This window comes from Erigeron canadensis, chromosome 3 (genome assembly GCF_010389155.1).
Source record: "Erigeron canadensis isolate Cc75 chromosome 3, C_canadensis_v1, whole genome shotgun sequence".
Taxonomy (NCBI): domain Eukaryota; kingdom Viridiplantae; phylum Streptophyta; class Magnoliopsida; order Asterales; family Asteraceae; genus Erigeron; species Erigeron canadensis.
The window spans coordinates 15,110,938-15,125,318 of NC_057763.1; positions in this window are offsets into that span (position 1 = coordinate 15,110,938).

Genomic DNA, 14,381 nt, shown 5'->3' on the forward strand with positions numbered 1-14,381 from the left:
TGGTCCCAACTAAACTTTCTACCAAATGGACCATGAAGTACTTCCAGGATGGTGAAAGCCCACTCATAGTAATTGATCCCTTGGTCTTCAGTATACCTCCTTCCAGGACTTCTTTATTACCCATGTCAAGGAAGACCTGACGGAAGTTGATATTTGGAGAAATCACCACTGGACTCTCATCTTGTCTCAAGTAACTGAGGTTAAGGGCCTCCCTCAATGTCTCAGTGGTGATGCTACACGAGACTGACCCATCCTTTAAAGTGAAGGAGATGGATGAGCAGTCATCAGAATTGGACGCCGTGTACCGGACTCGCACAAGTAGTCATGAAACAACTTGTTTGGGTTCAAAGAAAAAGCATCGTTGAGGGGAGAATCCCGGAGGAAGGATTGGATTTTCCCAATGTAACACCCCACCGTTGGCGGAAACATGAGGTGTCATGAAAAGTACAGCACAACATGGAATTATATAGATACTGCTAAATGAAGTAGAATATAATAAATATATTTCTAAAAACATGAGTTCAAAATCATAACAGTGCTAAAATAGCTTATTACAATCAAGTCCATAAAGAAATAATTCAAGGCATGTAGCCTTAAAGTCTGACAATAAACAAGGAGCACTAATCTCCGAAGTCCAATCTAGCATAGCAATCTTTATCCCTGATTAACCTGAGCACCTGAAAAGTATACTAAAACGTGTCAACACAAAGGTTGGTGAGTTCGTAGGTTTTATGTCAAGAGTCTAATAAAAGAAATAAATCTTTTGTCGATTATTTTAAGTCTAAACCAGTAATAGTTCAATATATAACGAGCAGAGTTACGCCATAATAAGTCCAAATGCCTCAATGTCTCAAAGTCTGGTCTTACGGTACCTGCCTTAGTCCAAAGTCTCAAGTCTCAACACACACAATGAGTACGTCCAAAGCACAACAAACAACACATAATCACACACATACAACAAGATCAAAGCACGTCATATGGCACAAGTAACTCTATACGCACAGGCTCAATATTGAACATAAAACAGAAATCGACAAAACTATTTGAAAATAAGTATACTTTCCACCCCAAAACTTGTAAAAAGAGGGGCTACGAAACTCATCTGAAAGCAACACAAGCACAATTATCCTAGATGAACGAACAAGAACACGAACAGTCAAATACACTTGAAATGAGCTCACTATCTGTCCAAAAGTCCTACACTGTCCACAAGTCACCCAGTAAGTACTTACTTAATTGTACAAGTCCATGTTTTATACTAGTGTCTTAGGAAATGCCATTATATCTCATCAAATGTCATACTATTATTAATAGTCTTTTTGTCCTTATATGTTGTCCAAGGAAATAGTTCATTTAATAATGTCCCGTTTTATTGTTTATATCTGTTAAGTCTTCGTGTCAACGTCATTATAAAATATATTAAGTCCGGAAAGTCATATAGTTGGTACATCGTCTTTACAAAGTCTTTTTATTCTTTGTCTATATATATAGTCGTTATAAAGTCTAAGAAGTCCGATAAGTCATTACTGTCGTTAAACGAATGTGTAATTTATAAATGGTCCTTTCAACGTCTTTATAATACATTTATATATATATATATACTTAAATTAGTCCTTAATATATTTATGTATATTAATTTAATTATTATAAAAATTTGGGATTAATAACATTGATCAAATTGTTTAAAAAGTAATTTAACTTTATTTAAAACTTTAATTTGACTAATTCATCAACTTAAACATTTCTGGCCGGTTTGACTAACTTTGACCAGTGTTGACCGGCGTTGACCGGAACAAAAATCGAGGTTCCGGATAGATCTATGAACCATAACCGATTTCCAAGACCAAATCACTAATACAATCCAGTTTTTACAATGATCTAACCAAGAACAACCCAAAAATCACATCTTACCCACAGTTCTTAAACAAATCCGGATTCAAGTTTCCGGATCTAAAAGATTTCGGGTTTAAACATTCGAATTTAAAGATTTCGGACCATAGCTCTTAGATTTAGAAGATTTCGGGTCAAGATTTCGGATCTATATATATATACATACATATATACCTCCAATTTGTTTAACATAATGTAAGATTTTCGGATCCAAGAGATTTTCAGATATATATATATATATATAACCTTAAACAACCGAAACTTTATATATATATATTTTCTCATAGAAAATCGATTTACACAATCTAAGAAAAGATTTTCGGATTCATATGTATATATTTACATATAATCCAAAATATATATATATATATTTTGCCAAAACTCGAGTATACATAGATATATATATATATAACATATAACCGAAAACAAAGAAAAGATTTCGGATTTAAGAGGAGGAAGGAAGAGATTTAAAGCTGAAAATGTGTATATATATATACATAAAAATATCGTGTATATATATACATATATGACTAAAACGGGTTTCATACAACCGAATATATATATATATACATACACGAAAATCTTAATTTTTGAATGAAGAACACGCAAATAAATCAATGATTCGTGCCATACTTACCACGATCTAAACAAAATAGAAGGAGAAGATGATAGATGGTGGTTCGGTGGTGGTCTTGTGGTGGTTTGCGGCCGGATTTGAGAGAAAGAGGGGAAGGGGGGCGGCTGGAGATAGGAGAGAAAGAGAGAGAGTGTGTAAAGTGAGAATGAGGGGAGAGACCTAGGGTTAGGGTTTTTGTTAGTTCTCCCTAGACCCTTGACTGAGTTTGACCAACATTTGACCTTCTAAAATCTCGTTTAAATCTCGTTTAAATGTAACTTTTTAATAGCTTTCTAACGGATATAAACATGTCTATTTTTACTTATTAAATCTTTAATTGATTTAATTTTTAGTATTTTACTAAATTTGGCATTTCCACAAGATAACTAGTATTCTTCTTGTTTTCGAGTCCACGTACAATTTTTCTAAAGTCTAAATGCTCATAAAGTCCGAAATAAACACAAATTCATTTATTTCATGATAAGGTCTTAAAGTCCAAAGACGTACATAAACGAAACGAACTAAAAATGACTAGAAAAGTATTTCGGAAAGTACGGTCAGATGACGGTTGTCACACCCAATGAGAGAATCAGCAGCCTGATGCCCTTGAAGAGATGCCATTGGATTGTTTGGATTTAGTTTTATTAATTTTGAATGTATGGGGGCACCAACAACATGAGAAACATTTTCGGATGGAACATACTCGACAGTGAGTAGATTCACATCACGAGAGCGAGATGAAGAAGATGAAGATTTAGGAGCCATTTGAGATTTTGGATTTAGGGTTTTGGATTTAAAGAAAAAGAGAGAAAGAGATCTCGAATTGCGAATGATTGGAAGAGTAAATGAAAGAAATTTTTGTGCGAAGTGAATGAGAAAATTATTTAGTGGGGGTATATATAGGCAATAAAATATTACCATATATATACGCAAAGATATTTTAATCCCCAAATTTTACAAACAAATTCAAAATTTGATTTTTTAGTAATTTTGAGAGTTAAAAAACATTTAATACCTCCCATCAAACATTTAATGCTATGACGGCTGGTATTCCCACTCACCCAATAACTTCAAAATTTTCCATAAAAAGTGCAATAATTTTCAGCAAAAAGTCTTGACACGTAAGACATGTCAGGTGATGTTTGTGAGTGCGATACAAACACTCGAGTATCATCACGTGTCACAAGTATTGACCAAGTAAAACATAACGTTATGAAATCTGGTTAACCACCAGTTTAAGACAAGACCAAACTAGCATACTGGAGAGATTTTCCAGATGCCAGTTTCAACTGAGAAATTCATTAGTTGAATATTTCAAAATAAAACGAATTTTAATTGGAAAAATACTTTGAGTCTTTCCCCCTAAAAATGTGATCCATTTGATCAATGACTGGTCTTTGAGTACATCAAGGCGTTCAATCTCCAACCAATCAAGGATCAACTGGACCATCCTCAACTGGAGGGCCTCTCCAGTTTAATGAGGATTTAACATACCCAGTTCACTGATGAGATGTTTAAAAGTTTTCTCATCAAGAGGTTTTGACAAACATCAGCTAACTGTTTATCAGTGGGGATGAAATGTATTTCAATGTCTCCTTTCATAACATGATCATGAATGAAGTGATACCTGATGTCAATATGCTTTGTCTTTGAGTGCATCACTAGGTTGTGAGATATAGCAATTGCACTGGTGTTGTCACAAAAGATTAGGGTTCTTGTGTATTTCATACCATAATCAAGTAACTGTTTTGATCCAAAGAATCTGGGCACAACAACTGGCCGCAGAAATGTACACTGCCTCAGCAGTTGACATTGAGACCGAAGTCTCCTTCTTACTGGTCCAACTCACCAGTTTTCCCCCCAGGAAGTGACAACCACCAGTTGTAGACTTTCTATCAATCTTACAACCTGCATAATCTGAATTAGAATAACCCATTAGATCTAGCCCTGAGCCTTTGGGATACCAAAGACCAAGGCTAGGGTACCCTTCCAGGTACTTGAAAATGCGCTTAACAGCATGCAAATGTGATTCTTTTGGATTAGCCTGAAATCTGGCACATAGATATGTTGCAAACATTATATCTGGTCGACTGGCAGTTAAATACATCAGTGAACCAACCATTCCACAATATTCCTTTTGGTCCAGTGGTTTACCATTTGGGTCAGAATCCAAATTTAATGGAGCTGAAATAGGTGTGGTTTTCGATGGGATAGAATCATATTTGTATTTTCTCAACAAATCTCTAACATATTTTTCTTGGTTAATAAAAATACCATCCATGGTTTGTTTAATTTGTAAACCTAAGAAAAATGTTAATTCACCCATTAAACTCATCTCATATTCTTGAGACATGATTTTTGAAAACCTTTTACACATTCCATCATCAGTTGACCCAAATATAGTGTCATCAACATAAATTTGTACCAACAAGATATTACCTTTTTCTTTCAAGATAAACAAGGTATTATCTATTGCACCTCTTTGAAAACCATTATTTAGAAGATGTTTAGTTAGAGTGTCATACTAGGCTCTTGGGGCTTGACGAAGACCATACAAAGCTTTGTTTAGTCTATATACCCAGTGAGGATGCTTTTCGTTCAAGAAACCTGGATTCTGCTTAACATACACTTCTTCTTTCAACTTTCCATTCAGGAACGCACTTTTGACATCCATCTGGAAGACTTTGAATTGCAAATGAGCAGCATAAGCCAAGAAAAATCTAATAGCTTCAAGTCTTGCAACTGGAGCAAAAGTTTCATCCAAATCAACACCTTCTGCTTGACAATAACCCTTGGCAACCAATCTTGCTTTGTTCCTGACAACATTGCCATCTTCATCCATCTTGTTTCGGTAGACCTACCTCGTTCCAATGGGTTCTTTCTTTAACCCTGGAGGACAAGGAAGAAGTTCCCAAACATTGTTCCTTTCGAACTGGTTAAGTTCTTCTTGCATAGCCTCAACCCAGCTTGGATCTGCCAAAGCCTCGTCAATCTTCTTCGGTTCAATCAGTGACAAGAAGGTGACGTTCAAGCATTGTTCACTTGTGGCTCTTCTAGTCTGAACCCCACTATCTGGATTTCCAATAATTTGCTCAATGGGATGAGCAACTGTCAATTTAGTGTATTGACTAGGTTGATATTGCACAACATCAGTGCAAGACACCTGACGATCTTCAACAGTTGTGGCAACTGGAGAATGATCAGCCCAAACTACTTCCACTTCATCATCAGTGTCAGCTGGCATGTTGACATGATCATCTTCAAATAAAGGCATATTTTGAAGAACTGGAGAAGTCTGAACTGGTTCTGATGTTGTTGTGGCACGAACATCTGATCCAATCACCAGTTTCTGTGGTAAATTGAAACTGATTGAGGGATAAAATGGAGTGTCATTGGAGATTTTCTTTTGTGCAACTGGTTCCAAGTCTTGATGACCGGAAACATCTTCTGGTGTAGGAACTGATTGATGAACTTGATCAGATACACCAAAATCAACTGGGTCAACTGGAGATAAATCAAGGCTTGGTCTTTTATTGATTGCCTCATTTGATTCATCGAATGTGACATGAATTGTCTCATGTACCTTTTGGAGTCTATAATTGTAAACTCTATAAGCCTTTCTTATATCTGAATACCCCACAAAAACACCTTCATCAGCTTTTGCATCAAATTTTCCCAACTGACTAGAATCGTTCAAAATATAAACTGGACAACCAAATACATGAAAATATCCAATGTTTGGTTTACGATTCTTGAGGACTTCGTAGGCAGTCTTCCTATGTCTCTTGACATAAACTGACCGATTTTGGGTATGACAAGCTGTAGACACTACTTCTGCCCAAAAACTGGTAGGAGACCTGATTCAGATAACATACTTCTGCAGCTTCAATCAATGTGCGATTTTTCCTTTCAACCACACCATTTTGCTCTGGAGAACGAGCTGAAGAGAAGTTTTGAGAAATGCCAGTGTTAGTGCAAAATGACTCTAATTCTTTATTGATGAATTCAGTACCATTATCACTTCGCAACTGACACACTTTCTTGGTATATTCTCTTGATGAGTGAGATGATTTCACCAGGTGCATCACTTTTTGATCTGATGAATACCACCCAACAATACCTGGTGTATTCATCAACAACAACTAAAGTGTATCATTTACCAGGTTTAGTTTGAACATTCACTGGACCAAAGAGGTCCATATGCAGCATGTGAAGAGGTTCAGTGATACTGAAGTTTTGCCTGGTCTTGAAACTGGCCCTTTTCTCTTTGCCCATCTCACACCCTAGACATGGCTTTTCCTTTTTAAAGGAAATTAAAGGATCCCTTCCACCAGTTGTTTTCTAGATAACTTATTGATATTCTTAAAATTAAGATGGGATAACCTTTTATGCCACAACCAGTTGGTGTCCTCATCAGCTTTGGCATAGAAACAATGCTCTTTTGGAGCTGGTTCCATGTCCATTATGTACACATTCCCTTTCCTTGGTGCAATCATCACCACTTTCCAATCCTTGTTAAATATGGTACCTTGAGCAATATCGAACAACACCTTCTATCCATCATCACAAAGTTAACTGACACTTACGAGGTTATATTTTAAACCATTAACAAATGCAACTTTTGTAAGCTGGACCTGTCCTTTGTCAATGACACCATATCCTTCAGTTTTCCCACTTCCATCATTACCAAATGTCACTGCCGGTCCATCTTGGACATTGAACTCTTCCAGCAGGGGCTTACATCCGGTCATTGTCCGTCCAGCAGCACTGTCCAGATACCATATATTCTTCTTTTGATCGCCCTGCACACCCAAGTAGATAATTAGTTATTTTTGTGAACCCATCTTTTCTTGATGGGTCCACCAGACTTCTCTTGAGAAGTCTTAGCAAATTTAGTTGGGTTGGAACTGGAGGCTGGAACTGGAGGATTATTTCCAGCTTCAGGAGTAAAAACAATTGGTTTGATGGGAACAACAGCATCCTCCTTTTTCATTCCAGATTTTGTTCCTTTTTGAGCAGATTGATTTTGTTTTTGCTTTTGCTTCAAAGGAGGAGTTTTAACAATTTGTTTTTCAACTGAAGAAGACGAAGCTCCTTCCAGATTTTTTATTCTGGTAGTACAACTTTGTACTTGACTTGACAAATTTTGTAGTTGACTCTCCAGTTTCAACAAAAAATTGTTTTCTTCAGGCTGCTGAACCTTGGACTTGGGTTCAGCTGAATTCTGAGTCTTTGGAGTCTTGGGCTCTCTGGACTTTTGAGGTAAAGTATTATCACCAGCTTCCTTTTTAACTGGAGCTTTAGCCTTTTTTGCTCCAGTTTTCACCTTAACAGGGGTCTTCTCAATGGATTCAGATTTGGCAATGTTAGAGGAGTCATATGGAGTCTCAACTCTAACTGATTCTGGCATCTGGTGAATTGCGGGTAAAACAGCTGCCATCTATAGATCACCAGATTTCCAGGCAGTTTTTTGAGCATCAATGGTTTTTGAAAAAGCGTCATAATTTTTACAGGATGCTTGTACCCAAGATTTGATAACCATGTGTTCCCTTTCAAGATCAAATTTTAATTTTTGGTTATCTCTTTCCAATGCCTCATTTTTCAAATCTGACTCTTTAAGAGCCATCTGGACACTTTGCAAATCATTAATTTGACTTTTCATATTATTAAACTCAATTAAAACTTTTTCCAAGTATCTTTCACAGTCAGTTCTCATAGTTTCAACAAATAACTAGTCATCATTTAATGATTTAGCAATATCCAGTTTTAGTTCTGTATCCAACTCACCATCATAATCTCTTACCTTCTTTAAAATGATGTCGACCCATCTTCCAGAAACAACATCATCTTTTACCACTGGTTGTTGATTTTCTAATGCCATGAAACACACATCTCTAATCTCTTCATCATCATCAGATGAGTCATCAGAGAGTTCCTATTTCCCTTCAGTTTGAGCCATCATGCACTTGTTCTTTTCTTTCTCTTTTTCTTGTTCAAGAGACATGAGAGCAATTTGGGCCTTAAGTTTCTTGTATTTGGCCTTATAATCATCAGTTTTGACAAAATTTGGGACCACGGGACCAGTTTGGTTGTTCATCTGACTAGATATGAATTCCTTCATGAAATGACCTTTCTTACAACACTTATAGCAGATAAGATTGGCCTTACCTAGAGAATTTGAACTGGAAGCATTATTGGACCCATTAAATCGATTAGATTTATGCTTAAACCTGTTAAAGGTTTTAGCAATCATGGCTACCAGATCATCATCGTCAGTTTCCTCACAACCATTACTTAGATTTGTGGTAAGGCCAGAGTTCAGTAAGTTGTTTAACATCTCCTTCATTGAATGTGACTGGACATTCTCAGCAAACATTAAAGCAGCACAAGGTTGCCCAGTAAGGCTAGCAACCTTGGAACTCTGAGCATGGTTTAAAGCATTTTGCTCAGCCAATATCCTTGCAGCATCATTATCTTCAGTGAATCTGAAGGCTCCATAAAGGGAAGCAAGAGTATGGCTGTGCAAGGTCTTACCTTGTCTTAAGACAAGAACCATGTGTGCCCATTTGGATGGCAATACATCACAAAATTTCTCAAGAAGAATCTCCTTATGCTTCTCCACTCTCAAGCCTCTAAGTTGATTAATTAGGCCAGTAAATCTGGTGTACGTACCAGTTAAACTTTCATTGGGAAGAGCAAAGAAGGATTCATACTTCTTGTTTAGAGCAACCTTTCTGGTGACAATGGTGTCATTTCCTCCTTCAAACCGGAAAACTAATTCATCCCACATGGATTTAGCACTGGGAAACAACACAAGTGTTGGAATTAGTTCATCAGGGACAGCAGCAAGGATCATGTTTTTCAGTCTGGTATCAAGATCAACCAGCCTGCGATCCTCGTCTGACCAATGTTTTCCCTGGTACCTCTTCTCCCAGTTGGGTCTAGAAAAGGACTAACACCACTGGACATGGGTATATATGGTCCATCCTTGAGGATTTTCAACATATACCTCTCTATCCCACCAAAATGCAAGAGCATTCTAGCTTTCCATGTACCAAAGGTCTCACCATTCCCATCAAATTTGGGAACTGGAGTATTGGAATAGTGTACATGGACATGGCTGGCTCCAGGTGTAGGAGGAGGAGGGGGAGGAGGATTGGTGTTCAAAGGAGTTGTAACATTAATGTTAGGATTAGGAATAGTTTCATTTTGGGGACCAGAACCATTCTCACCTTCAGCAGCCATCAAGCAGACCTAGGTTATAGAATTGAAACAATTCAACCTGCCTGCTCTGATACCACTTGTAAGTCCCAACTAATACTAGATGGGTGCTGAAGACACCTCTATGTCAATGGTGAGAGTACTTTGCAACACTATCACTTAATCTGGACGTGACCAGTTTAGAGTGAGTAGTGTACCAGGTTAACTGGAATGTTACTTATTAAGGTGACAGGAAGAATAAGTAAATACAATGCAATAATGTAACTGACAAGTAAGAAAATATGGTGAGACTATGTAATTTTCAAGTGTATTTTATTTTTTGATTGTTAAATAAAATACAAGGTTGTTGCGGAACCAAGATAATACAAAGATGTAAATATCCTAACAACCTATGAAATACAACTGATCTATAATTGGAAATTCTCCTAACAATCGAAACACTTAAAGTTGTGAAATGTTCCTTTTTACGATTGAGAGAATATTGCACAACTATGTAGCACCGAAACGGATACGGCAAAGCGGCACGGGAACGATACGGGAACGGGGAACGGCAAAACTAAAAAATTTAGGATATGGGTACGGCAAAGATACGGCAATAAAAAAATTTTTAAAAATAAAATATATTGATTTTATATAGAGAGAGACTTGAGACTTCAAAGATTATGTAAAATTATATATGTATAATTTTATAATATATGTTTGATGGTGATAGGTGATCACGGATTAAATTTTTAATAATCAATTTTGGAATAGAAAAAGTCTAATGGTGATCTTAATTATATAATTTAGTTGGTTTGTGTTTGGGAGTACGCATAGTCGCAAGATGGAAGTCGTTTTTGGAATACAAAAAACTCATTGAAACCCTAATATTAGTTAGATACGGTATGAAAACTTCACAGAAACGTTTCGGTATATATGGAAACTTCAAGGAAACGTTTTGTACGCGTTTCGTACGAGTTTCCGTTCCCATGGAGTTTCTGAAACGGGTACGCCTACCTGTTTGGAGTTTCGGTGCATCATAGTTGCACAAGTTCACCAATATTGTAGAATGTATGTGTTTGCAAAGTTGTTGAAATGCTTGGGCAAGGACCTCTATTTATAGTCGAAGTATGAGCATTGGGATCTCAACTTCGACGTACAAATATGGTTGACAGCACACAAAAGTATTAGTAAATAATCCTTTGTGTGTGCTAAATAAAGTAAGACAAACGGTTACTTTATTCAACCACTCTACATCTTTGCACTTTTATCCACAGACAAGATTATTGTCCGGTTCAAAGGATGTAGTGTAAAAGGTCCTCCTCGTAATCAGTGTAAAGCTTTGTAAAGGCATTTACACTAGAGGATTCTCAGTTGATTGATCTGGCAGATTATCAACTGGGCTTCGCTGCCATTTTCATTCTCTTTCTTCCATTTGTTGTCTTCGACTTCAATTGGAATGTCTTCAGGTATATGTCTTTAGATCTTAACTGGAGGAAGTCATCAGTTGCATAAACTGTAGATTGCAACTGGACTTCAAATATTTTGGACAATTCTTCATGCTCTCCACATGTAACTGGAGAGATCCAGTTTTCAGCAAAACTGGACCTAACAAAGATTTTATTTTCTTTTCCTTAATCATTTCTGGAAATATTTAAAAACTGAATGTCAGTTTCATGTTCTTCAAAATACGAAAACTGCTTTTCCTTATCATTTCAAGAGAATTATCAAATATTTTATTATGTCAAAGGGGTTCTATCATCTTACTCCAAACGCAAAAACAACATTGAAAAATCTGAAGATTTCATACCTATAAACTGTACTGTAGATTCACGTAAATTCAATGTTCTCTCTTCTTTTTGTTTTTTCTATTTTATTACATGTTATTTGTTAGTGTATTATGTACTGAAGATTTTTCTAGGGTTTTTATAGGTTAATATTATATTTCTTTATGATTTTTTGATGTCTGGTTCGAATTTTATTTATTATATTAAAATATAGATGTGTAATTGGTGATGATACTTTGATAGAAATACGGATATAAAGTTTTTGTGAAATATATTTGATTTCATTATTGTGTAACTTTTTTTCGCAGAAGTTACACATGACTCGTTATATCTGTCTCCTCCGAAATCAATTAAGAGGACTAGGGTTTCTCAAAAATCTCCTAAGATACATGATAGTCAACTTTTTACGAAACCTTTGTTATCTTCCGTTAAGCGATTCTCACCTAAAAATAATACAACTAAAGGTTCGAAAAGACATATGGAATTCACAACTAAGCCGGAACCATTAGCTGCTGTAATGACAGCTCTTAATCAAATACAGAAGAAAGCTGTACGTGATTTAGGTTTTGGTTCCTTGATAGGTTTTGATATAATTGATCTACCATTGGATCTTTTGTTCTATGTTGTTGACTCATTCGATAAGGACGAAATGCTGATAAGGACATCAAAAGGTGACATCAAATGTGATCGTGATGCTGTATTTGATGTATTTGGAATTGCTGGTGGAAATGTTGACATTAAGTCTTTGGACAAAGTGAGTGATTCTTTTGTTAAAGAGTGGTGTAATCAATTTGCTAATATGAGAGATATTACAATGTCTGAAATTGAATCGACAGTCACTAATTCAAATGGCACAACTGATGAATTTTTTAAGATGAATTTCTTAATGCTCTTTGCCAATACAATGATAGGATGCGAAACCAATGGTCTCGTTAAGTATGACGTTTTGGAACACATATCAAGTAAAACAGTTATTTTTGAGATAGATTGTATTGGTTTTTTGCGGAATGAATTACAAAAGAGTAAAAATAATTGGAACAGAGAGAGTCCTGGAACAAATCCATATGCCGGTCCATCTACCTTCTTAACTGTAAGTTTATTTTGTTATCCATATTGTATTTGTGTTTTTTGACTCTATAACTTTTCATTGTGTTACTTTTTTTTAGCTGCTTTATCTTGACCGTACAAAAGCTGAAGGGCTACCTGTTTTTCGACAACGGCCTATATTCAAAAGTTGGACTCCTTTTTTAAAACCTCGTGCAGAAAGAGAGAATGCTTGTGGAAGTTTTGGTTTAATGGAGCATTTGTCGCCTTTTGGAAAAAAGGTACACTCTATTCTTAAAACCATTTTTGATCTTTAATATGTTTGTTTGTATAATTATCACAATGTACACGTAAAATCATTTTTGATCTTTAATATGTTTGTTTGTATAGATATCACAATATACACGTAAAATCATTTTTGATTATGAATAAATTTCTTTTTATTGAAGCCATTTGGTTTGACTCAATATGCTATACAAAATCATAAACGTTTTTGTACATTAAGTTTATTTTTATAGAAAGTCTATACAAAATCATACATGATTTTCAATGGGTTTAATAATACCGAAGTCACATTTTTCTTTCTAGATGTATGAATAAAATCATATATGATTTTGTATAAGGTTTGGACACTCTAGGTGTAAAATCATTTCTGATTTTAAATAGTTTTCTTTTTAATTAATTTTGTAGGATTGTTTAACATTAATTGATTATAAGCTAGATGGTATAACTGAGATGAAGTTGTTGTTGTTGGATACCATCAAAGAATTCAAATCAAATTATGGAGATGATGCCAGCTTGCGAAGGGTATATTGGAAGATCAATGAGGTTTTTTTTGTGAAGGAGTTTTTAGCTAAAGAAGGAGAAGATGTGGATCTGTATGTGACTAATATATTGGACAGAGAAGGAATTGGAAACGATAATGAACTTGAGTTTAAAAAAGAAAACCATGGTGCAACCTTAAATAGGAAAAAAAAATAACAATATGAGTCAAGAACATGAAGTTGAAGTTAATCTTGGTTCAGATGAAGCAGATTTTGAATTTGAAAGTGAATATGAATCTGAAAATCAGAATAATCGGAATCAAGAAGACTACGAAAATAATGTTGAGAATGAATTATTTCAAGATTCTGGTTGTAATGAAATTGGTAAGAAGTCAATTGTTAAGAAGAATGATGAAGAAGAAGAAAATTTTTTACAGTGGTTGGAAGAAAATAAGGATGAATTTTTTGAAACTATGAACAAACTTTCGTTAAAAATCAAGACAAAGAATCAATCAGAAATTAAAAAAGAAGAAAATAAGGATGTCGTCAACTTGTCCCATCCAACATTCCAACTATTATCTCAGTTTTCTTTAAACTCGCCGTTGAATAATCCTCTAGAAGTTGTTGCCCCTGTCATAAAATCTCCATATGTTAACAGGAGGTTTCTCCCTACCTCTACACGTATAGTTTATTCTAAACTAGTGGTTGCCATGAATATGTTTTCTTCAATTACACAAGAAGACAGTTTTTGGTAAGTTTCGTCTAGATAAATTAATTGTTGAGTAGATAAATTTTTGTAGAGTAGCTAAACTTTTACCTTGTTTACTTTTGTTACAGTAAAATGGTTTTCAAAACTAACGGTGTATATGGAAATCCGTTTGGAATGGCATATATGTTTCAATCGTTAGCCCCTGGATCATATATAGAAGCTCCAGTTGTTGATTGTTGGTCAGGAATATTGAATTATGAAGAAAGATTCAAGAATCAATATTCACCAAGAAGGGTGTTTCTTAGTACATGTATTTTTATAAGTTGTAACATTTAATTATTTATCTATTAATCACTATTAAAATTTTCATA